Source organism: Callorhinus ursinus, unplaced genomic scaffold, assembly GCF_003265705.2.
Source record: "Callorhinus ursinus isolate GAN/ISIS: 27379988/994484 unplaced genomic scaffold, GSC_fseal_2.0 scaffold7, whole genome shotgun sequence".
NCBI classification, from domain to species: domain Eukaryota; kingdom Metazoa; phylum Chordata; class Mammalia; order Carnivora; family Otariidae; genus Callorhinus; species Callorhinus ursinus.
The window spans coordinates 9,179,324-9,201,980 of record NW_027397069.1 but is presented as its reverse complement, the minus strand read 5'-3'; the positions used below and the strand labels follow the sequence as shown (position 1 = coordinate 9,201,980).

At 39.7% G+C, this 22,657-nt stretch overlaps 1 protein-coding gene across 6 annotated transcripts in view; it reads left to right on the top strand.

The window, feature by feature from the left end:
- The window catches only part of HS6ST3 (heparan sulfate 6-O-sulfotransferase 3), a 637,323-nt gene that overhangs the window by 597,572 nt on the left and 17,094 nt on the right, over positions 1–22,657 (top strand). The gene's annotated exons all lie outside the window — the stretch shown is intronic.

Genomic DNA, 22,657 nt, shown 5'->3' with positions numbered 1-22,657 from the left:
CAGTTCCTTCTAACAGACCAAAATGTGCCCAAAATCTAGTGTGTGGCACTGATCTATTCACCAGCCTGATCATATTTGATCATGTTCTTTTTTTTTTCTTTTTTCTTTCCTTCCCTTTCTTTTCCCTCGGTTTCAGGTCTCTTCTGATTTGTTTAGTGTATATTTTTCTGGGGTCATTGTTACCCTTTTAGCATTTTGTTCTCTCATTCTCTGGACAAAATGACAAGACGGAAAAACTCACCTGAAAGAAAAGAACAAGAGGCAGTACCGACTGCCAGGGACCTAATCAATATGGACATTAGTAAGATGTTGGAACTAGAGTTCAGAATGACGATTATAAAGATACTACCTGGGCTTGAAAAAAGCATGGAAGATACTAGAGAAACCCTTTCTGGAGAAATAAAAGAACTAAAATCTAACCAAGTCGAAATAAAAAAGGCTATTAATGAGGTGCAATCAAAAATGGAAGCTCTAACTGCTAGGATAAAAGAGGCAGAAGAGAGAATTAGTGATATAGAAGACCAAATGATGGAGAATAAAGAAGCTGAGGAAAAGAGAGATAAACAACTACTGGATCACGAGGGCAGAATTCGAGAGATAAGTGATACCATAAAAGGAAACAATATTAGAATAATAGGGATCCCAGAAGAAGAAGAAAGAGAGGGGGGCAGAAGGTGTATTGGAGCAAATTACAGCAGAGAACTTCCCTAATGTGAGGAAGGAAACAGGCATCAAAATCCAGGAGGCACAGAGAACCCCTCTCAAAATCAATAAAAATAGGTCAACACCCCAACATCTAATAGTAAAACTTACAAGTCTCAGAGACAAAGAGAAAATCCTGAAAGCAGCTCAGGACAAGAGGTCTGTAATCTACAATGGTAGAAACATTAGATTGGCAACAGACTTATCCACAGAGACCTGGCAGGCCAGAAAGGACTGGCATGATATAGTCAGAGCACGAAATGAGAAAAATATGCAGTCAAGAATACTATATCCAGCTAGGCTGTCATTGAAAATAGGGGCGATAAAAACTTCCAGGACAAACAAAAACTAAAAGAATTTGCAAACACGAAACCAGCCCTACAAGAAATATTGAAAGGGGTCCTCTAAGCAAAGGGAGAGCCTAAAAGTAACATACCAGAAAGGAACACAGACAATATACAGTCACAGTCACCTTACAGGCAATACAATGGCACTAAGTTCATATTTTTCAATAGTTACCCTGAATGTAAATGAGCTAAATGCCCCAATCAAAAGACACAGAATATTAGATTGGATAAAAAAACAAGTCCCATTGATATGCTGTCTGCAAGAGACTCATTTTAGACCCAAAGACACCTCCAGATTGAAAGTGAGGGGGTGGAAAACCATTCCCCATGCTTATGGACATCAAAAGAAAGCTGGGGTGGCAATCCTTATATCAGACAAATTAGATTTTAAACCAAAGACTTTAATAAGAGATGAGGAAGGACACTATATCCTACTTAAAGGGTCTATCCAACAAGAGGATCTAGCAGTTGTAAATATCTATGCCCCTAACATGGAAGCAGCCAATTATATAAGCCAATTAATAACAAAATAAAAGAAACACATTGACAATAATACAATAATAGTAGGGGACATTAACACCCCCTTCATGAAATGAACAGATCATCTAAGCAAAAGATCAACAAGGAAATAGACTTTAAATGACACAGTGGACCAAATGGACTTCACAGATATATTCAGAACAATCCACCCCAAAGCAACAGATTACACATTCTTCTCTAGTGCCCATGGAACATTCTCCAGAATAGATCACATCCTAGGTCACAAATCAGGTCTCAACCAGTACCAAAAGACTGGGATCATTCCCTGCATATTTTGGGACCACAGTGCTTTGAAACTAGAACTCAATCACAAGAGGAAAATTGGAAAGAACTCAAATACATGGAGGCTAAAGAGCATCCTACTAAAGAATGAATGGGTCAATCACGAAATTAAAGAATTCAACCAGGAAATTAAAGAAGAATTAAAAAATTCATGGAAATAAATTAAAATGAAAACATAACTGTTCAAAATCTTCAGGATGCAGCAAAGGCGGTCCTAAGAGGAAAGTATATAGCAATACAAGACTTTCTCAAGAAACCAGAAAGTCTCAGATACACAACCTAACCCTACACCTAAAGGAGCTGGAGAAAGAACAGCAAACAAAGCCTAAACCCAGCAGGAGAAGAGAAATAGTAAAGATCAGAGCAGAAATCAATGAAATAGAAACCAAAAGAACAGTAGAACAGGTCAACGAAACTAGGAGCTGGTTCTTTGAAAGAATTAGTAAGATTGATAAACCCCTGGCCAGACTTATCAAAAAGAGAAGAGAAATGACCCAAATAAATAAAATCATGAATGAAAGAGGAGAGATCACAACCAACACCAAGAAATACAATTATAAGAACATATTATGAGCAACTCTATGCCAGCAAATTAGATAATCTGGAAGAAATGGATGCATTCCTAGAAATGTATAAACTATCAAAACCGAACCAGGAAGAAATAGAAAACCTGAACAGACCGATAACCACTAAGGAAATTGAAGCAGTAATCAAAAATCTCCCAAAATACAGGAGCCCAGGGCCAGATGGCTTCCCAGGGGAATTCTACCAAACATTTAAAGAAGAATTAATACCTATTCTTCTGAAACTGTTCCAAAAAATAGAAAAGGAAGGAAAACTTCCAAACTCATTTTATAAGGCCAGCATTACCTTGATCCCAAAATCAGACAAAGACCCCATCAAAAAAGAGAATTACAGGCCAATATATCCCTGATGAACATGGATGCAAAAATTCTCACCAAAATACTAGCCAATACGATCCAACAGTATATTAAAAGGATTATTCACCACGCCCAAGTGGGATTTATTCCTGGGCTGCAAGGTTGGTTCAACATCTGCAAATCAATCAGTGTGATACAATACATTAATAAAAGAAAGAACAAGAACCATATGATCCTCTCAATAGATGCAGAAAAAAATTTGACAAAGTACAACATCCTTTCGTGATTAAAACTCTTCAGAGTGTAGGGATAGAGGGTACATACCTCAATATCATAAAAGCCATCTATGAAAAACCCACAGTGAATATCATTCTCAATGGGGAAAAACTGAGAGCTTTCCCCTTAAGGTCAGGAACGCGGCAGGGATGTCCACTCTCACCACTGCTAGTCAACATAGTACTAGAAGTCCTAGCCACAGCAATCAGACAACAAAAAGAAATCAAAGGCATCCAAATTAGCAAAGAAGAATTCAAACTCTCACTCTTTGCAGATGATATGATACTTTAGGTGGAAAACCCAAAAGACTCCACCCCAAAACTGCTAGAATTCGTACAGGAAATCAGTAAAGTCACAGGTTATAAAATCAGTGCACACAAATCAGTTGCATTTATATACACCAACAACAAGACAGATGAAAGAGAAATTAAGGAGTCGATCCCATTTACAATTGCACCCAAAACCATAAGATACCTACGAATAACTCTAACCAAAGAGGCAAAGAATCTGCACTCAGAAAACTATAAAGTACTCATGAAAGAAATTGAGGAAGACACAAAGAAATGGAAAAACGTTCCATGCTCATGGATTGGAAGAACAAATATTGTGAAGATGTCAATGCTACTTAGAGCAATCTACACGTTTAATGCAATCCCTATCAAAATACCATCAACTTTTTTCAAAGAAATGGAACAAATAATCCTAAAATTTGTATGGAACCAGAAAAGACCCCGAATAGCCAGAGGAATGTTGAAAAAGAAAAGCAAAGCTGGTGGCATCAGAATTCCGGACTTCCAGCTCTATTACAAAGCTGTCATCATCAAGACAGTATGGTACTGGCACAAAAACAGACACATAGATCAATGGAACAGAATAGAGAGCCCAAAAATGAACCCTCAACTCTATGGTCAACTAATCTTCGACAAAGCAGGAAAGAATGGCCAATGGAAAAAAGACAGTCTCTTCAACAAATGGTGTTGGGAAAATTGGACAGCCACATGCAGAAGAATGAAACTGGACCATTTCCTTACACCACACACAAAAATAGACTCAAAACGGTTGAAAGACTTCAATGCGAGACAGGAGTCCATCAAAATCCTAAAGGAGAACACATGCAGCAACCTCTTAGACCTCAGCCGCAGCAGCTTCTTCCTAGAAACATTGCCAAAGGCAAGGGAAGCCAGGGCAAAAATGAAGTATTGGGATTTCATCAAGATAAAAAGCTTTTGCACAGCAAAAGAAACAGTCCACAAAACCAAAAGACAACCAACAGTATGGGAGAAGAGATTTGCAAATGACATATCAGATAAAGGGCTAGTATCCAAAATCTATAAAGAACTAATTAAACTCAACACCCAAAGAACAAATAATCCAATCAAAAAATGGGGAGAAGACATGAACAGACATTTTTCCAAAGAAGATATCCAAATGGTCAACAGACACATGAAAACGTGTTCAACATCGCTCGGCATCAGGGAAATCCAAATCAAAACCTCAGTGAGATACCACCTCACACCAGTCAAAATGGCTAAAATGAACACAAGTCAGGAAATGACAGATGTTGGCAAGGATGCAGAGAAAGGGGAACCCTCCTACACTTTTGGTGGGAATGCAAGCTGGTGCAGCCACTCTGGAAGACAGTATAGAGGTTCCTCAAAAAGTTGAAAATAGAGCTACCGTACGACCCAGCAATTGCACTACTGGGTATTTACCCCAAAGATAGAAATGTAGGGATCTGAAGGGGTACGTGCACCCCAATGTTTATAGCAGCAACGTCCACAATAGCCAAACTATGGAAAGAGTGAAGATGTCCATCAACAGATGAATGGATAAAGAAGATGTGGTATATATATGGAATATTATGCAGCCATCAAAAAACCCAAAACCTTGCCATTTGCAATGACATGGCTGGAGCTGGAGGGTATTATGCTAAGCGAAATAAGTCAGTCAGAGAAAGACATGTATCATATGACCTCACTGATGTGAGGAATTCTTAATCTCAGGAAACAAACTGAGGGTTGCTGGAGTGGTGGGGGGTGGGAGGGATGGGGTGGCTGGGTGATAGACATTGCGGAGGGTATGTGCTATGGTGAGCACTGTGAATTGTGTAAGACTGATGAATCACAGACCTGTACCTCTGAAACAAATAATACGTCATATGTTAAAAAAAGAAAAAAAGAAAATAGTAGGAAGGGAAAAATGAAGGGGGGGAAATCGGAGGGGGAGACGAACCATGAGAGACTATGGACTCTGAGAGACAAAGTGAGGGTTCTAGAGGGGAGGGGCGTGGGGGAATGGGTTAGCCTGGTGATGGGTATTAAAGAGGGCACTGGGTGTTTTACACAAACAATGAATCATGGAACACTACATCAAAACTAATGATGTATGGTGATTAACATAACATAATAAAATAAAATAAATAAATCACACACACACACAAAGAACAAAACAAAATACATGCTAATCTGAGCAGAATTTATAGATCCACCTCTAACCATTTGAGCTATTGGCTTAATATATTAGACTCAAGGAAAAAGCTCTTGGACCTCTGATTTTGCATTCATCACGCTTGAGTAATGGTCCTTGTTAGGCCTGTAATAATGTCCTCTTTTTTTTTAAAGTGAAGCCTAGTAATAAAATTTTTATTGTAATCCGATGCTAACATGATTCTTCCTAACTAAGAATTATGTTTGGTGGATTTAAGCGACCCCAGAAAATATTCAGGCTAAGAATTTAGAAAAAGATACATTTGGTGAAAAGAACACCCTTATGGATGAATGTTTTAGGAGAATTTCCTAAGAATATGCTATTCCTTATTCTGTCTTGTCTTTTACTTTTAAATTTAAAACTAGTAGTTTTCAACTTTTAATTACTTTATGAGTCACCTGGTGACACATTAAAAAAAAATGCAGAATCCTCAGATCTGCTTCAGAGAGATTCTAATTCAGCATAGATAAGGGAGGAGCAATATTAAGGACTAAATATTTATATACAGCCCCCAAATTTATATGTTGAAACATAACCCCCAATGTAGTGGTAATAGGAGGTGGGCCTTTGGAGCTGATTAGGTCATGAAGGTGGAGCCCTCGTGAATGGGATTTGTGCCCTTATAAGAAGAGACAGCAGAGAAGTCTCTCATCCCTTTCACCCTGTGAGGAAACAACAAGAAGACAGCCATCTATGAACCAGGAAGACGGTCCTCACCAGACACTGAATCCAACTTCCCAGACTCCAGAACTCTGGGAAATAAATGCTTATGTTTAACCCACCCAGTCTGTGGTATTTTTACTATGGCTGCCTGAATGGACTAAGACAGGGGCTAGGAACCTACACATTAAGAAGTAGCTCAAATCATGTATGCAAGGGGTCTGCAGACCACACTTGGTGGGACACAGTACTGGCCCTGATCTAGACTTTGTGAAGTAAGGGCTGCGTTTTAATTATCTTGATATCCATGGCACTAATTATGAATCCTAGCACATTCAAGGAAGCAATGAATAAGGCTTATAGACACTGACTTCACAGTTAAGCAGGCCTGGATTTACATGCTGGCTCTAGCACTTATTAGTTCTGGGACAGAGGTTGTAACCTCTCTAAACCTGGTGTGGTCTTCTGAAAGTTGAAGATAATGATGCCTTCCTCCCTGAGGAATATGGAGCTTACATGAGGTCATGTTTCCATAGAGCCTGTGACAGTGCCTGAGGCCAGAGATTGGAATGAGATCTTGGTACTATTAGGATGGTATTATGGCCAACACACAAGAATGCTACAGTTAGGATTCCTGACCAGGGAAGAAATGCCAAGTAGGAATCAAAGTTCTTCTTGATTAAGGACTGAGATGGCATCCAACACCTTGCAAGGCTAAAATCAGGTCAAAGCTGATTTGGAGAATGTGATATAGATCTAGAGGCTGCAGTGAGACATCATGGCTCCCCCCCAATGAAGGAAGCATGTACAGGGTGGTTTCACCAAGATGGCTTCCTTTGAAGGTCTGCTAGCCCTTCTTATCAGGAAAGCATGGCTTCATCACGTTCTGGACTCAAACCAATTGATTAGAAATCCCTCTCCCTCCTTCAGTGAGGGAGACAAAGACGTGGAAAAGAAAAGGAGGAAGATCTATTTTCTCCCCTCACCAGGCACATGGAAGTGCTCCATGAAAAGTATTTGTGTAGGTTGTTTTCATTTTATTATTATTATTATTATTATCCTAAAACATAGTGAATGATGAGAATAGCTGACCTTCATTTAATGCTTATTATGTGATAGGCTCTGTGCCACGATTTTTCCATATTGTGTCTCACTAAATCCTCAAAGGAAACCCTATGAGCTTGGTACTATTTTTATCACCATTTAGAAAACAAGGAAAGTAAAGCTCAGAAAGGTTAACTAATTTGTTCAAGTAAGTGGTGTCACAGCTTGGATTCTGCCTAATGAGCAAGTCTTAGGACAATTCTAAAAACGGATTAATTGTGAAGTTGAAATAGAGGGAAATATAAGCTGCCCTGACTTTGGGGAATCGGCTTGGGTGTGTTTTGGGGTGAGGGAATCTGCTTTGCCTTTACCTAATGGAAAACTGTCCATGAAACACAAAACAAAATAACAACAAAAGCGTAGCAAAAGAGCTTAGGCAATTTTTCTATTACTTGTGTTAGTCAAAAATGAGAAATCACCATTCAAGTTTTCCTGCAGCTTAATTATAGGCCTCTGTGCTGTGAACAATACACTAAGTACTAATAATAGGGGCCATCCAAAACAAATTCTCTAGAGACCTCCCAACTCAATTGGGTCTGTTTAGGACAAGTGATAAGGAAACAATGTTCTGTATGAAGGAGCAGCAGGCCCCTAGACAGTGTGAGTCTTTTTCCTTGTTAATGAAGCAAAATGAACATTCTTAGTGGTGTAAAACCAACAGCAGAAATGAAAAGCCATTCTTGTTATTTACCTTGGGGCTGCAAAGGAAATCTCTTCAGCATGTTAGCTAGGAAGTGATAAGGCATCATCAAGAGACCCTGCCCTGCTCTGCTTTGGCAGAGAGGAATCCAAAAGAAAGAGTCCTATTTTTAAAGGGCTTTTCTCCTTCTGATATGATTTGAGCCCTGTTCCTAAATCATCTTAGAATCAGAATAGCAATTCTTTTTTACCCACTTGGCTGGAGTGTTAAAGAATCGTTGGAAAATGTTCAATAAATGTCTGGAGCTCTATGTAAATAGGAAAAGTACAGTTATTTGTAAAAAGAATACCAAAGAAAAAGCTTAATATTATTCAACTTTTTTTTTTTATATTAGGAAGCAAATACATTTGTTACAATGTACCAAAGGGTGGAATTACTTCATAGACTAGAACATACAGTGGCTGCAACACAGTAGGTATGTAAGTATCTGTGGATTGAATTAATGAATAAAAAACATGAATAGGAGTCCCATTAAAAATAAATTAGAAAGTCGAACACATATAATAAATAACCATTTGTACCTGCCACTGTAATTTAGTCTATTTATACCCAAAGAAAGCCTTGTTTAAAATATGAAGAATATCAAAGCTTGAAATCCAAGAGGGAAGTGTAGGAGAACCAAGAATATCTGGGTCCCACGCCCAAGTCACAGCCAAGCTAGAAGATTCTGTTTCTATTAGATCAGAAAGAATATGCTCAGAATAGACTTTGGTCATTGGGGAATCTTGGTCGGAGAGTGTACGTGCTTGGTGTTGGGGGGGGGCGGGGGCGGGAGGGGGCAGTAAGTTCTACCAGGTGGGCTGGGATCATACTGTCAGAATCAGGGTCTGGAGGTTGGATAGGCAAGGGAGCACATATCCTTCCCCAGGTCTTCTATGCACTGAGAGAACTTCATTCCTTTTCAAGGTCACCTTTGGCTCTGATGGCCTGAATTCAGTGGCATTCCAATCCTAGCTCGGCTAAAGAGGTCAGTCCCTTGTCCTGGATTGCCCCAATCCACCACCCACACAAGATGTTTGTTTGTATACCAGACATTACTGATGGCTTGGGGTGGCAAGGAGGGCTTACCGTACAGAATCACAAGAGATCAATTTAAGAGTTAATATTAGTCATCTCTTTTCTGCAAATCTTTTCAACCACCCTGCCACCAGAACTTCCTGCTGGCCAGTATTTCCCTGCAAACCTCTACCATGAGGCCTCCACTAAGCTAGAACAGTTCTTTTCCTAAGAAGAATTTGGAAGTTGAATCTTAAAATTAACCTTTCAGCATTTTTTTTTCTTCCTCACTGGCACATAAGAACAATGACGTTTGCATAGACGGGCAGTTTGCCTGCTAATAGTTGTCAGCTTGCTAACCTTTTATTCTTCAAGCCTGGAGATAATCAGTTACTCCCAACTATTAGGTGAATCTCTGCTCATTATAAAGTTGTCAGCCAATCAATGTATAATTCTAATCCTAATTACTATGTGTGGAGGGTTTTCCTACTCCACCAAGTAGTTCTCTGATACCAGCTGGGTGTCCTACAATTCAACTCCATTCTGACACCATCTACCTGGATAAAGTATCAGATCCCACAGGTTAAGAGCTCAGTCCTACAAGACTGCCTTCCCCACCTCCCCACCACCTCTTCAGACACCAGTTGCAAGCCCAAGCTGTTAACCCTAACCTTTGCTTCTGAGCGACTGGCTGCAAATCAGTTTCCCTCCACCTCCTCCTTGGGTTTAATTAGTTTGACAGAAAGGCTCCCAGAACTCAGAGAAATATTTTACTTATTAGATCACCAGTTTATTATAAAAGGATATGACTCAGGAACAGTCAGGTGTAAGAGATGCATAGGGCAAGGTATGGGGAAAGGGTGCGAAGCTTCTATGTTCTAAGTAGCCACTCTCCACATATCTCCTCATATTCACCAACCCTGGAAGCTCTCAGAAACCGGTCCTTTTTTTTTAATTTTTTTAATGGTGGTTTCATTACACAGGGTTTTGATTGATTAAATCCTTGTCCATTGGCGATCGAACTCTTCCTTCCTGAGGGGTCAGGTCTGATACTGAAGGTCCAGATGGAACTACTCACACAGTTGGTTCAACCCTGGCAACCATCTCCCATCCTTAGGTTACCTAGGGGCTTTCCAGCAATCACCTAATTAACATAACAAAAGACAACTTTATGGGCTCAGCACTTCAGGAAATTCCAAGGGTTTAGGAGCTCTGTGCCAGGAACTAGATGAACACCAAATACATATTTCTTATTATAAATCACAATATCACACATGGTGTCTTTTCTCCTTCTGAAGATGAGGAATTATCTTTGTGTTTAAAAATGAACACAAACCCCTCTTAAGCATTGATATTGGATATATTTTTGATACCCTGACTTAGGATTTGCTGGAAGGTTTCATGTTTTCTGTTGACTCCTGCAGATTTGAACCTGAAGGAATATGGTATAGGGTTATCAGCTTCTTATCTTTAGATTTTCTTAGGACTCAGGACCTGCTTCCTTCTGGTCTTCTCTGATCATAGTACCTGTGAGATCAGCCTTGCCTGTTCTCTAATCACATATCTGGCCTGGCACAGGAACTATATATAAAGCCCTTGGTTCTGAAGTTAGTTGATCATCAAGATAAATTTGCAATTTACTTCCAGAAAAATAGTAGCATATGTGTATTTCTGCTATCCCAGGATGTGACAAGAAGAAAGAAAAGCAAAACTAGGAAAGAAAAAGGTATGGGGTGGACTCTACATCTGACTTTAGGAGAACCTCTCTCATGTCATTTCAACTGAATGCAAGGGTGGAAAAAGGCATCAATGTGCATCTCTCCTTCTTGAGAAGGGTATACTCCATTATGCACTCTATCACTGATGGTGTCACTGTGCAATAGGGAATAAGACCCTGGACCACAGCCTCTTTACTGGTGTGCCACTTCTACTCCTGCCCCTGCTATGTAGGGGCTCAGCAAGTATTTGTTGCTCAATGAATAAAAGTTTATTACTTTCTCTCTCTCCAAGAGTTGTGTTGGCACTCCATCAGGGAAAATGGGGACATTAAGGCACATTTAGTTCCCTTTGTTCCCCCTCAAGTCACACCACCCTCAACATCTATTGGCCTTACCTTCATTTTGTAAGGCTTTTGTGAATATTTTCATTCTGGCCTTCAATGAAACATAGGCTTCGGAACTTGTTCTGTAAGATTCTAAAAATTAAAAATTAAAAAATCTACATTACTGTAGGTAATGTGCCTACAACATGCCTAATGTGACCATGTAAATATTCACAAAGAGTGTGATTGAACTCACAAAAAAAGAAATGTACACGGGTTCCTCCAAATCACACCAAGTCAAATGGATTCTCCTTTCATGCATTCTATTTAGTCCTTAAAATATTACCATGTTTTAGTTTGCTTCACATCTTGTGACTTTCTCTTTCAGCTTTTTGTTTTTCCTGGAATTGTCAATTGTCTTTCTTTTATCTAATGGAGAGAAGAATTCTATGCCTCTTTCATCTTTATTGTCTAAAATATACGATCTATGAATACTGGTATTTGTTGAAAGGAAACCACTTTTCTCTCACTTCATCTCTCACTTTCCTCCTCTTGGAGATATCTGAGTTGTCATCTTAGTAAATCTTTCCCTTGTAGACTGTTAATTCACTGTCTTAGATCCCACCTCTTTTTCATGGATTTCTTTTTACTTATGTTGGGATGTTTTCTAGAATATAGAATTTCCTTTCTAGAGAGTGTGGAAGAGGTAGACTTCCTGATTTTATTCTACGCTTAATTGTTAGTTTGACTAGGTAGAAAATTCCACCTTTAAAAGTCATTTTCCTTCAGAATTTTGAAGTCACTGATCCAATATTTCTAGCATTCAGAATTCTGATAAGAAAATTGTTAACAATTTAATTTTTATTTTATCCCATCTCTTTTTAGATCCCTCCTCTCTGGAAGCTTTTGGTCATTTCTCTTTATCTTTGGGGCTCTAAGATTTCATTTACATTCCTTGAATTTCACAGGACTTTTCAATTTGAAAATTCATGTTTTTTTAGGCTTAGGAAATACTCTACTTTTACTTTCATTATTTCTTCCTGTAGTTTCTTGTTTTTTTCTTTACTCTCTCTTGGCAGTTTTTTCTAGACAGGTATTAGACCTATAGTATCGATTTCCTTGTCCCTTAATTCCTCATATTTTCCACATCTGCTCCCTCCCCATCTGCCAGGTTTCCTGGATCCTATCACTTATTCCATCTAATGATTTTTTTCAGGTCAAACACGTATATGAATATAAATTAATTTCTAAAAACTCTTTCATGTTCTTTTTCCTACTATCCCATTCTTATTTAATGGATTCAATAACTTTCCAGGATAGTCAGAATAATACCTTTTGTTTATTAAATTGCCTATTTCTCCCAGGCAGTTATTCTGCTTATTCATTTTTTTCCCTCCAATGTTTAGTAAACCTTAATTGTCCATCCGTATTTATAGAGAAAAACTAGGCTTATTAATGTGGGTAGCTAGTGTGGGTTTCCTCTGCCATTGTGTTCTTCTATTTCTCTAATAAATATCTCCCCTCCATTAGTTTTCCAGGGCTGCTGTAGCTAAAGTACCAAAAACTATGTGGCTAAAACAACAGAAATGTATCGTTTCACAGTTCTGGACTCCAGAAGCCTAAAACAAGATGTTGGCAAGGTTGATTCCTTCTAGTTGTGTGAGGGAGAATCTGTTCCAGGCCTTTCTCCTAGCTTCTGGTATGTTCAGACATTCCTTGGCATATAGATGGTCATCTTCTCCTTGTGTCTTCACATTGTCTTCCCTTTTCACATTGTCTCTGTGTTCAAATGTCCTCTTTACAAGGACACCAGCCATAATGGATTAGCCATACTGAAGACACTAATGACCTCATCTTAACTTGATTCTTTACAAAGACCTGATTTCCAAATAAGGTCACATTCACAAGTACTGGGGGTTAGGATTTCAACATCTTTTGGGGCAACATAATTAAATCATAACACTTCTCAGTGGGAGATCAGTGATGGGTTTTGAGTTGATTAGTGAAGACAAGCAGTTGAGCTCGTGAATTCTAACTTGAGAAAGATTTGTCCTGCAAAACCTCAGCCCCAACCCCAGCCCATCATGGCAGATCATTTAGTCATTTAATTTCTTTAGAAAGCAGGTTTTAACATGGTCAGATATGTTGCAGTGGATATTCTATGAGAGGGGAAGTGTTGTGGACAAAGTGTTCCCTTATTTTCTCAAAAACACCAACCTTTGCTATCTTGATCAATTTGGGCTATTATAATAAGATACCATAGACTAGGTGGCTTAAACAACAGGAATTTATTTCTCGCAGTTCTGGAGGCTGGAAAGTTCAAGACCAGGGTGCACATTTGGTGTCTGGTAAGACCTTCTTCCTGATTTGCAAAGAGATGTCTTCTTGTTGTATCCTTCTATGGTAAAGAGGGCAAGTGCTGGTATCATTTTCTTCTTATGAGAGCACTAATCCCATCATGGGGGCTCCACTCTCCTGATCTCAGCTAAACCTAGTCACCTTCCAAAAGCCCTGTCTTCTCATTGGGGGTTACAGTTTCAACATGTGAATTTGGCGGGGTGGGGGGGACGGGACACAAACACAATCTATAACATTTGCCCTCTGCTGAGAGGTGGGAAATTCCATCTCTTTATAACCTTGAGTGATTTTAAGTATATAGATCAAAATATATTTCAAAATATATACTTAATCTTGACTAGATGTGCTTTGTCCAAAAACAAAATGCCCTGGGATCAGTTAAGGGTATGTTTCTACCTCCTTACTGCTTGACCTCCTCCTTCACAAGGTCTGCCTCAGTCCTAGTTGCCTCCTGGAAGGGGAGGGCTCTGAGTCAAAACCAAGCTGAGGGCCCTCATGTATACACCTACCTAAGTCCTAGATTAAACTTCAATCCCAGGTCATGGCCAGAATGTTTTAACAAGCGATGTCCCATGAGAAGGTCAACTTTCTGAGGTTGTCTGAATGAAAGTATTCTGGGATAGATGTGAGACAACACAAAAGTAACATGCAAAGTGATGAAGAGAAAGGATTTGAATGGAATTCTGGATTAGAACTGAAAAAAACATGATCTCTTAGGACGCACCTTTTGAAATTAAAAAAAAAAAAAAGATTTAGGCAAATTAGGAGGGACTACTGCTACCTAAACTGGAAATTCAACTTGGGGAACCACTGAAATGCAAATCAAAACCACGAGGAGATATCATCTTATACCTGTCAGAATGGCTAGAATCAAAAAGACAAGAAATAATAAGTGTTGGTGAGGTTGTGGAGAAAAAGGAACCCTCACACACTGTTGGTGGGAATATAAATTGGTACAGCCACTGTGGAAAACAGTATGGAGTTTCCTCAAAAAATTAAAAATAGAACTACTCTACTATCCAGCAATTCCACTACTGGATATTTACCCAAAGAAAATGAAAACGCTAATTCAGAAAGACATAGACACCCCTATGTTTATTGCAGCATTATTTACAATAGCCAAGATACGGAAGCAGCCCAAGTGTCCATTGTTAGATGAATGGCTAAAGAAGATGTGTGAGATATGTATATCATTGAGATTGTGAGATATATATTCATATATATCTTATAATGAAATATTACTCAACCATAAATAAGGATGAGATCTTGCCACTTGTGACAATGTGGATGAACCTAGAGGGTATAATGCTAAGTGAAATAAGTCATAGAAAGAAAAATACCATATAATTTCACTTATATGTGAAATATAAAAAAAAGAACTAATAAGCAAAAACCAGAACAGACTCATAAATACAAAGAAAAAACTGGTAGAGATGGATGAAATAGATGAAAGGGATTGAGAGGTACAAGTTTCTAGTTATAAAATAAATAAGTCATGGGGTGAAAAAGCATATGGAATATAGTCATTAATATTGTGGTAACTTTGTGTGGTGGCAGACAGTAACTCCACTTATGCTGAGCATTTCACAATGTGTATAAATGTTGAATCACTATGTTATACACATGAAACTAATATAATACAATTCATCCTTGAACAACAAATTCACTGATAGCTGGATTTTTTAAAATAAATGGATGGACAGTCCTGTAAATGAATTTTCTGTTTCTTATGATTTTCCTAAGAACATTTTATTTTCTCCAGCTTACTTTATGGTAAAAATACAGTATATCATACATATGACAAGCAAAGTATGTGTTCATCACCTGTTTATGGTATCAGTAGGGCTTCTGGTCAACAGTAAACTATTAGTCAAGTTTTGGGGGAGTCAAAAGTTATAAACAGATTTTCGACTGTGCCAAGGGTGGGTGCCCCTAACCCCTGCGCTGTTCAAGGGTCAACTGTATTGTATGTCATTTAAACTTCAATTTAAAAAAACTTGGGGAACCACTAACTCTAAAGAGTGTTAGTTAAAAATGTACACACTTTACACAAGGTTCAGTTCAATTTGCATTTGTGGCGTATGCCAAGCAGTGTAGGATTTCATGAGAGAGAATTTGTTTTTCCATAGCACATCTCTTGGGTGCCTGAGTCAAAGGCACAACACTGGCCTTTCCTGAACCAGGGACTTCCTCTATGATAATTCTGAATTTCAGAAAAAAAATGAATGTGTGGAAACTCTGATCAGGAGGGACAATTGAGCTGTCCTAGCTGGTGTCCCCCTCCTCCCTCAATCCTCTTTGTGTTGCCAGTTCTAGAGAAGGTCCACATCCCCAAAATGCCGTGGAAATACTCCTGCCCTATGCTAATAAAGCTGTTACCAATCCTTACCCTTCACTGGGACTATGTCACCATTAGAGAAAAGGCAATTATCAAAAGCCATTTCATATCAAAGCTCAGAGGGGTTTCCTGAGTTTGTACAAAGATGATTTTGATATTTTAATGAATCTGACAGAATGTTTTGGGAGCACTTCTATTCTCTTCCCATTTTTGCCTGAGGTAGGGGTGATAGGTGCTATTCTCTTCTGCCAGAGCTTTGGAGAAAGCGGACTTTCCAGTTTGTCCTTATTTGCTGAAACCTCCTTTTCTGCCCACGTACCACAATAGATTCTACCCCTGTCTTCTGGCTTAACGGAGAATTAAAGTACCCTCCTTCATTGCAAGCGTCTTTTGTGGTGTAGGCTGCAAACATCAACGCCATAAAGCTCTCAGCATGAGCCAAAAACCTCCAGGACTAATGTAGCAACTTCTCCCCTGGCCCCAGGAAAGGGTCACTGCTTTTTAACTTTTGTGTTATCAGCCTCCTTGGCTGTTTTGGGGATGCATGATGTGGTGGAAGGAGGCAGACAGCCTTTAAAATGCATTGGAGGTCAATGTATTCCATTATATACACAATGCTTCAAATTCAGTTTTAACCTTTGATGGAATGTGCAGTGTTGGGATTTTTTATGCTAGAGCAGACACGGGAAATCACAGGTGCAACTCATTTTGTTTTTGTTTTCGTTTTTGTTTTTTTTTTTTACTTATAATCACTGCAGGCCCCTAGAATTTTTATAGGAAATTCTCTCTTTAACTTGAGTATAAAGTGTCAGAAGTCTGTAGCTTGTCTCTGTAATGGACATTAATAGGTAATATTGATTTGTGGAAATTAATTAGTAGAAAAACAGTTTTCAGCCCTTCCCTAGTGTTTGGAAAGATTTGAGAGCCCTCTTGTGGCCGTAATAAACCGAAACTGAAAGCTGATGAAACGCTTTTAGCTGGGTTTTGTGTTGATTTTTTTTTTCTTTCTCTCTTTTTGGTTACATTTGTTTGCTTGCGTTATGGTTTTGAATCGCTTTTCATTGGAGATTAACATCAGCATATTTCACATCATGTCAATGGAAGACTCAGGGATGGGAGCAGTGTCAATTTTTAAAAGACAGACTACTCCTTTTTTTCCCTGATTATTAAACCCAGATTCTTACCACCAAGAGAAATAACAAATGCAGAGGAGGTATGTTGAGCGAAGTTCACAGAGCAAGGACACTACAGTTGCATTCCTTCTTCTTCTTCTTCTTTTTTATCTTAAGGGGTGCATCCTCTTATTTTTAATCCAGGTATTGACTGCAACAAAGGTAACGCTAACTCTAGCAGCCCCAAGCTACATTTATTTTGAACGTCTTAAAGATTATTTTCTCTGATTTACATATAGCAGAGTAAAGTGGGAAAATAAATGTCCTTATTTGAGTGTTTTTAAATCTCTAAGAAATGCACGTTGAAAGCTATTACCTCTCACATGCTTCAATCACGCCTGAAGAAATATATTTGCAACTTAAGGTCACTGTGCTCCACACTTGAATTGATGAAGGGAGCACCCAAGGCAAAGTTTAGACAGAACGAATTGATTTTTTTTTCCTGGGAGACTTAAATTATCATGCATATATTTTTCTCAATTTCTGTCATTGCTTTATTAATTAGGCAAAATTACAGCAGTGCTTTAGAGCCCACTGCAGCTGGAAGATCCCATGGAGTGTCCACGTGATAAGCTGGGCTTCTAGAAGGAGCTCAGGCTGTTATTGTGAATAAGCGGATTTTGAAGAGTACCTGATGAGGGCTCCGTGTTACTTCCAGCATAATTTGGTTTCTTCTAGATTAGTTTGTGGAGTGACAATGGCATCCAGTCACAAATGAATCACTAGCCCTGCCTATTGTTCCTAACACAGAGGAAAATGTCATGTACGTGCACTGAAGAAGGAAAAGAGAAGAAGAAATGAGAGCAGAACCCCCTGATGTTTGGACCTAGATAGGACATGGGAGAGTTAAAGATGGTGTCTGGTCTGTTTCCTTTTCAATGCTCAGGTGTAATTAGCAGGAGCGGCAGTTACATTGCCTGGTCAGGACTGAGAGAGGTAACACTGGCTGGGAGGAGAGGTGATGCTGGCCAGGAGCGGAGGCTGAGCAGCAATCATTTTGTTCTGTAAGAGCAGTGGCATATTTCCGGCTCTAACTCCATCTCTCTTGGTCTTTGTTAATATGGAACTTTGGCAGTGTTCGAGATCCTTTAAAGAATATGCATAAAAGGCTTACAAGGGTTGTATAAAGGGACCCAGGTTCCATCTTGAATAAGCTCCGGCTGGCCAAAAAGTAGATAATTTGAACATCAAGTAAGTATAATGACTGCAATGTATTGAAACTCACTGTGGTTAGATTCACAAGCTAATAATGATATAAAAACAAACAAAGGACATCAACATAAAGCTCCCCCGGGGGATTCTAGGAAAGCGGTCTATGATTTTGAAAACCAGGAAATAACATGAGTAAACATTCATCTACCTTTCCTCCCTACAGTTACTATACCTTGGGGGATCAAATAGTGGATAAGGGGAAGTTTCTCCTTATAGAAGCATTGCAGCTAACAAATGAAGCAGAAATGATGGAATTAGAAGATCACCATCTTGCAATCCTTTAATGATCACCTCTTAATGATCTACTGGCATCACAGAAAGAGAGACCACCATGCATTATGTGCCTCCAGATTGAGGTCCACAACACTGCTTCCTTAGAAATACCAGTCTATTATTTCAGAATGATTTTTTTTCCTACAACTTTAACTATTACCTGAAGGTATATCCATATTCTGGCATTTCTGGCTGTTTCATCTGGGTCCCCCTTTTCCGTGTGTTTCAAGGAGAAAATGAGCTAATACGTAAATCAATGAAAACTCCAAGCTATAGAATAATGTGCAAATTCCATGGTTTCTTTCCAACTTGACTAAGTTGAAGCAAAACACAACAGTGTGGGATCATCAGAGAAGGCTACATAGGCAATGCCTTGGGGCACTGACTGACGCCACAAGACCTTTACATCCCAACATGTAATTACATCCTGTTACATCCACAAGACCATTACATCCCAAGAACCTAGCACAGTGTTTGGCATGAAAGACATAATCAAAAACTATTTTTAAATCAACAAAGCAATGAATAGAGTGGCTGGAGAAGAAGAGAAAGAGAAGTCTCACTGCCTCTGTCTCTGAGTTCTTTTACCTCCGGAGGGATCATCCTTTCGTATCCCCAGGTGTCAGTCTCCTCATTGGTAAAATTCTGCTATGATATTGTCTTTTCCTGATGATCAAATGAAATAAAGGATGAGGCAAGTATTTTGAAAACTGTAAGCATGTTCACAAATAGGAAAGCATTCTCATTTTTTTTTTTGTTATTAACACAGCTTGTTTAATACTTAAAATGTCACCGTTTTGGGGTTGTTTCAGAGGCTCTGATAATCACAGAGGAAGGACAGTTATTGAAGGTGAGGGTGTGCGTGCATGTGGAGGTGCTGCTATGCATCACATTATTCAGGCAAATCTATGAAGTAAGCATCTATACCCTGGCTATTTCGATGAGGAAACCAGGGCTCCCAGAGGTCATGTCATCTAACCAGGTCACATGAAGAGTGAGGTGGATCCAAAATTGAAATCCAGATCTTTCCGACTTCAAACCTATTCTCTTTCCACTGCACCTTAAGTGAAGTTTCCAGCATGCTTGAAAGTATGTGCTCTTGCCATGTCCAAATGAGTAGAGCTTGACTTGCATTTTCTCGAATCTGCTCTTCCAAAATAAAAGCCAACTGCGGGATTCAGCAACCTCCTTTTGAACACACGTCTGAGATTTCATAGCATTGTGTTCAAAAAAAGACTTATTTTAAAGCCAGAAAGAGAATTATGCATTGCATGAGCTCTGGCTTATCTGAATTCTCTTGGGCCGCAATTTCCAACCATCCATTATTGTCCTGAGCTTACTACAGTTTTTGGCTTCTAGATTCCTCAGGAGTGTTAAAAAGGGAGGCAGCTGCCCTGCAGTCTTTCCCACTAGTCTCTGTAGCTCAAGTGCAAATCTGTTACGCAGTTTCGTGTGCGTGCTGAGGTCAGGAGAATTGTTTCTCAAGTGCTAAGCTGTGACTATGTAGAGGACCCTCTGGACCCATATACTCCAGAGGTTGAGAGAAGCCCTCTGCCCTCCCCAACCCTACAGTGTGCTGCCTCACCCTCATTTCCTGCTGCCCACCCCACCCCACCCCCAGGTAACCACAAACCCCTCCCCCCAAGATGCTCATTTTGCTTCTAGAGCTTTGAATTCAACAAAGCCTGGACCACTGTAGCATTAAGTCACAAACTGCATCTCTAAGACAGCCTGACTCCTACAAGAAGACCATCAGAACTCTCTTTATGAGATCTTTGTGAAATTACAGACATCATCTAAAAGGCTGTGAAACTCAAAGGGTTATTTTGTTGACTAAATTGGTTAATGCAAGTACAGCACTTAATAATTGTATCGGGACATAGATGACACTCAATAAATGTTAGCCATTATACTGCTATTAATACCAATTTTTGTTCCACTTGGAACTTTGCATGTTTTAGGTTAGCTTGCTCCTTCATCATTGCTTGAGGGATGAGCTCCAAGTCACTCTTTCTTTGACAACTGGCAAGGAATGGAATCAAGTGGGGATCTCTCGGGTATTTCGTGAAATATCCTAAAATGATTGCCAAGTCCTGATAGCAGAATCTAGGAAAATCCTAACTCAGAAGAATCTTTTATGGAACAGCACAGCAAAATCTGGACAGAGATGACTTTTTTTTTAAGTTCCTGAGATATTTTAGGAAAATCTGTATCAAAGCTGTCAGATATAAACCTAAATATTGAAGCACATGCCTTGCTCTTAAACGTCCTGATTTACTTCTTTTCCTTTCCAAATTGGCTAGAGCAAAACAATTGCAATGGAAACACCTCGTTGCTTCTACCCTGTGTAATTCTCACATTTGTTAAAAGCAGCGTCTGGGAAATTAGCTAAGAAGAGAGCCCAGCTGAACACGCGTGGCCCTGATAACACAATCTGAGTGTTCTATCTGGTGTTCTGCTTTGCCCGGCTGGGATCAGAGCTGCAAGTGAGACAGAATTGGGGCTTATCTCACTCTGGGGCGGCTCCAGGCTTCAGGCGGATGCCCACATGCATAAACGACAGCTCTGCAGAGCAGAGAGCCTTGAGCCGCAGAAATCCCAGCAAGGCAGCGCAAAGCAGGGCGCCTCTGAACCAAATAATCACGGAAGTCCCTGAATAATGCATGAGAGCAGGACCCTCCCTGGCACATTTGGAACTGTACTGCAAGGAACTGTACTCAGCAAGATAGCAAAAGCCAGGCCCTGGAACATGCACTCCCTGAAATTTATTCTTGCAACAACCACTTGGGGGAAAGTGAAAGCCAGTATGACAACCACCTGAAAATCGTGGCATTTTAGTGAGTCTGGGGCTCCTAGGGTTCATGTCAGTATAAAGCAGCAACGTGACAGGATTTAAAATTTTATCTTATTGATAAATGCTACCTCTTCCTCCAGGAAGGTTGGAGGGTGGGCTGATTGTCGCTGCAAAATGACCAGTATGATTCAGAAGCCGCTTATTTCACATTTTGGTTTGGTTGTTTTGGTAGGCTGTGCGGCTTCCCATAATTAAAGTTAGTTGACATCTAAAAATTGCAGAAATGCTGCCTCTCAGGAGGCTGTTTCTTGGAGAACTGGCCCTGATATAATCGGTGAGGAAGCTCCATCTTTCTGATCCAGATGTTGGCTTTCATATAGCTGCAGTAGTGATGAGTGGGATTTGATGCCACAAATGTCTTGTCTCTCGTTTGATAGTCCAGCTTCTCATTAAGTACAAAATAAACAAATCTTTTTGGAAGACTGTTCCTACACCACCGTGTCACAGGCCCTCCCCCCCCTCCCCCCCCCCCCCGGCGGTCCTTGATCATACGTCTTAGATTGCTGTTCTTGGCAGGGCACCTGCCCGGTCCAATCGGGAGGGAGGAGAGCCAGGAGCCTGCTGCATAGCCCTGCCTCATGTCCAGGTGGCCTCCTGATGGCAGGCCCCACCGAATGGCCCTGTCCTCTCCTATGCTAATGATGGTCAGCTATATTTTGGCATTATGACTGTGAAATGGGGGCAATTCTCTTGACTCGAAATTCTACTCCCAGCAATTTAGTCCTTGCATAAATATTTATGGTTTAGGAGAGTCACCAGATTATTGTTTACAGTGTCCTCCTTCAAACAGAATCAGCCTAATTGTCCCAAGCTGGGAGATTAGTCACATAAATTATGGTACATCTATAACTGGAATATTATACTCTTAGAGAAGAATATTAAATAAAACAGAAAAAGTGCTCACTCTGTAGTTTTGACTTACAAATACAGGTTAAAAATAAAATGTTCCTTTATGATCTCAAATCTCTAAAGGAAGAAATAGGTATTTAACTGTGGTTATCTCGGAGTGGAGTGATTATAATTTTAATCTTTTTTTCTTTCTTGGTGTTCTGCATTGCTCATATTTTCCATAGTGACAATGTATTGTGTTTCTAACTGGGGGGAGGGGGAAATCACAGATTTAAAAAAAAAAAAAGCCAGACCAACTACATCTAAAAGTATTCTCCCTCTAAAGTTATCAGGTATGCCGGCAAAGAAAGGAACGAGAAGCGTCTCTCCTCCTGAGGGAAGCACTGCGGGCTATGAGCATTCCTTGCCCCTCTATCTTAGCGATTGAAAAGAGTCAAGATCTCAGGGTAGTACATAAAATAAAAATGCCTTTGCTAGAAGGGTCTGGCTGCTTTGTAAGTGGCTGGGAGGGGGGAGTGGCGGCCGCGTGGGGCTGGGGGATGCGTGGCTTCTGTTTGAAGTAAGATAACCACCCACGTGTGCATG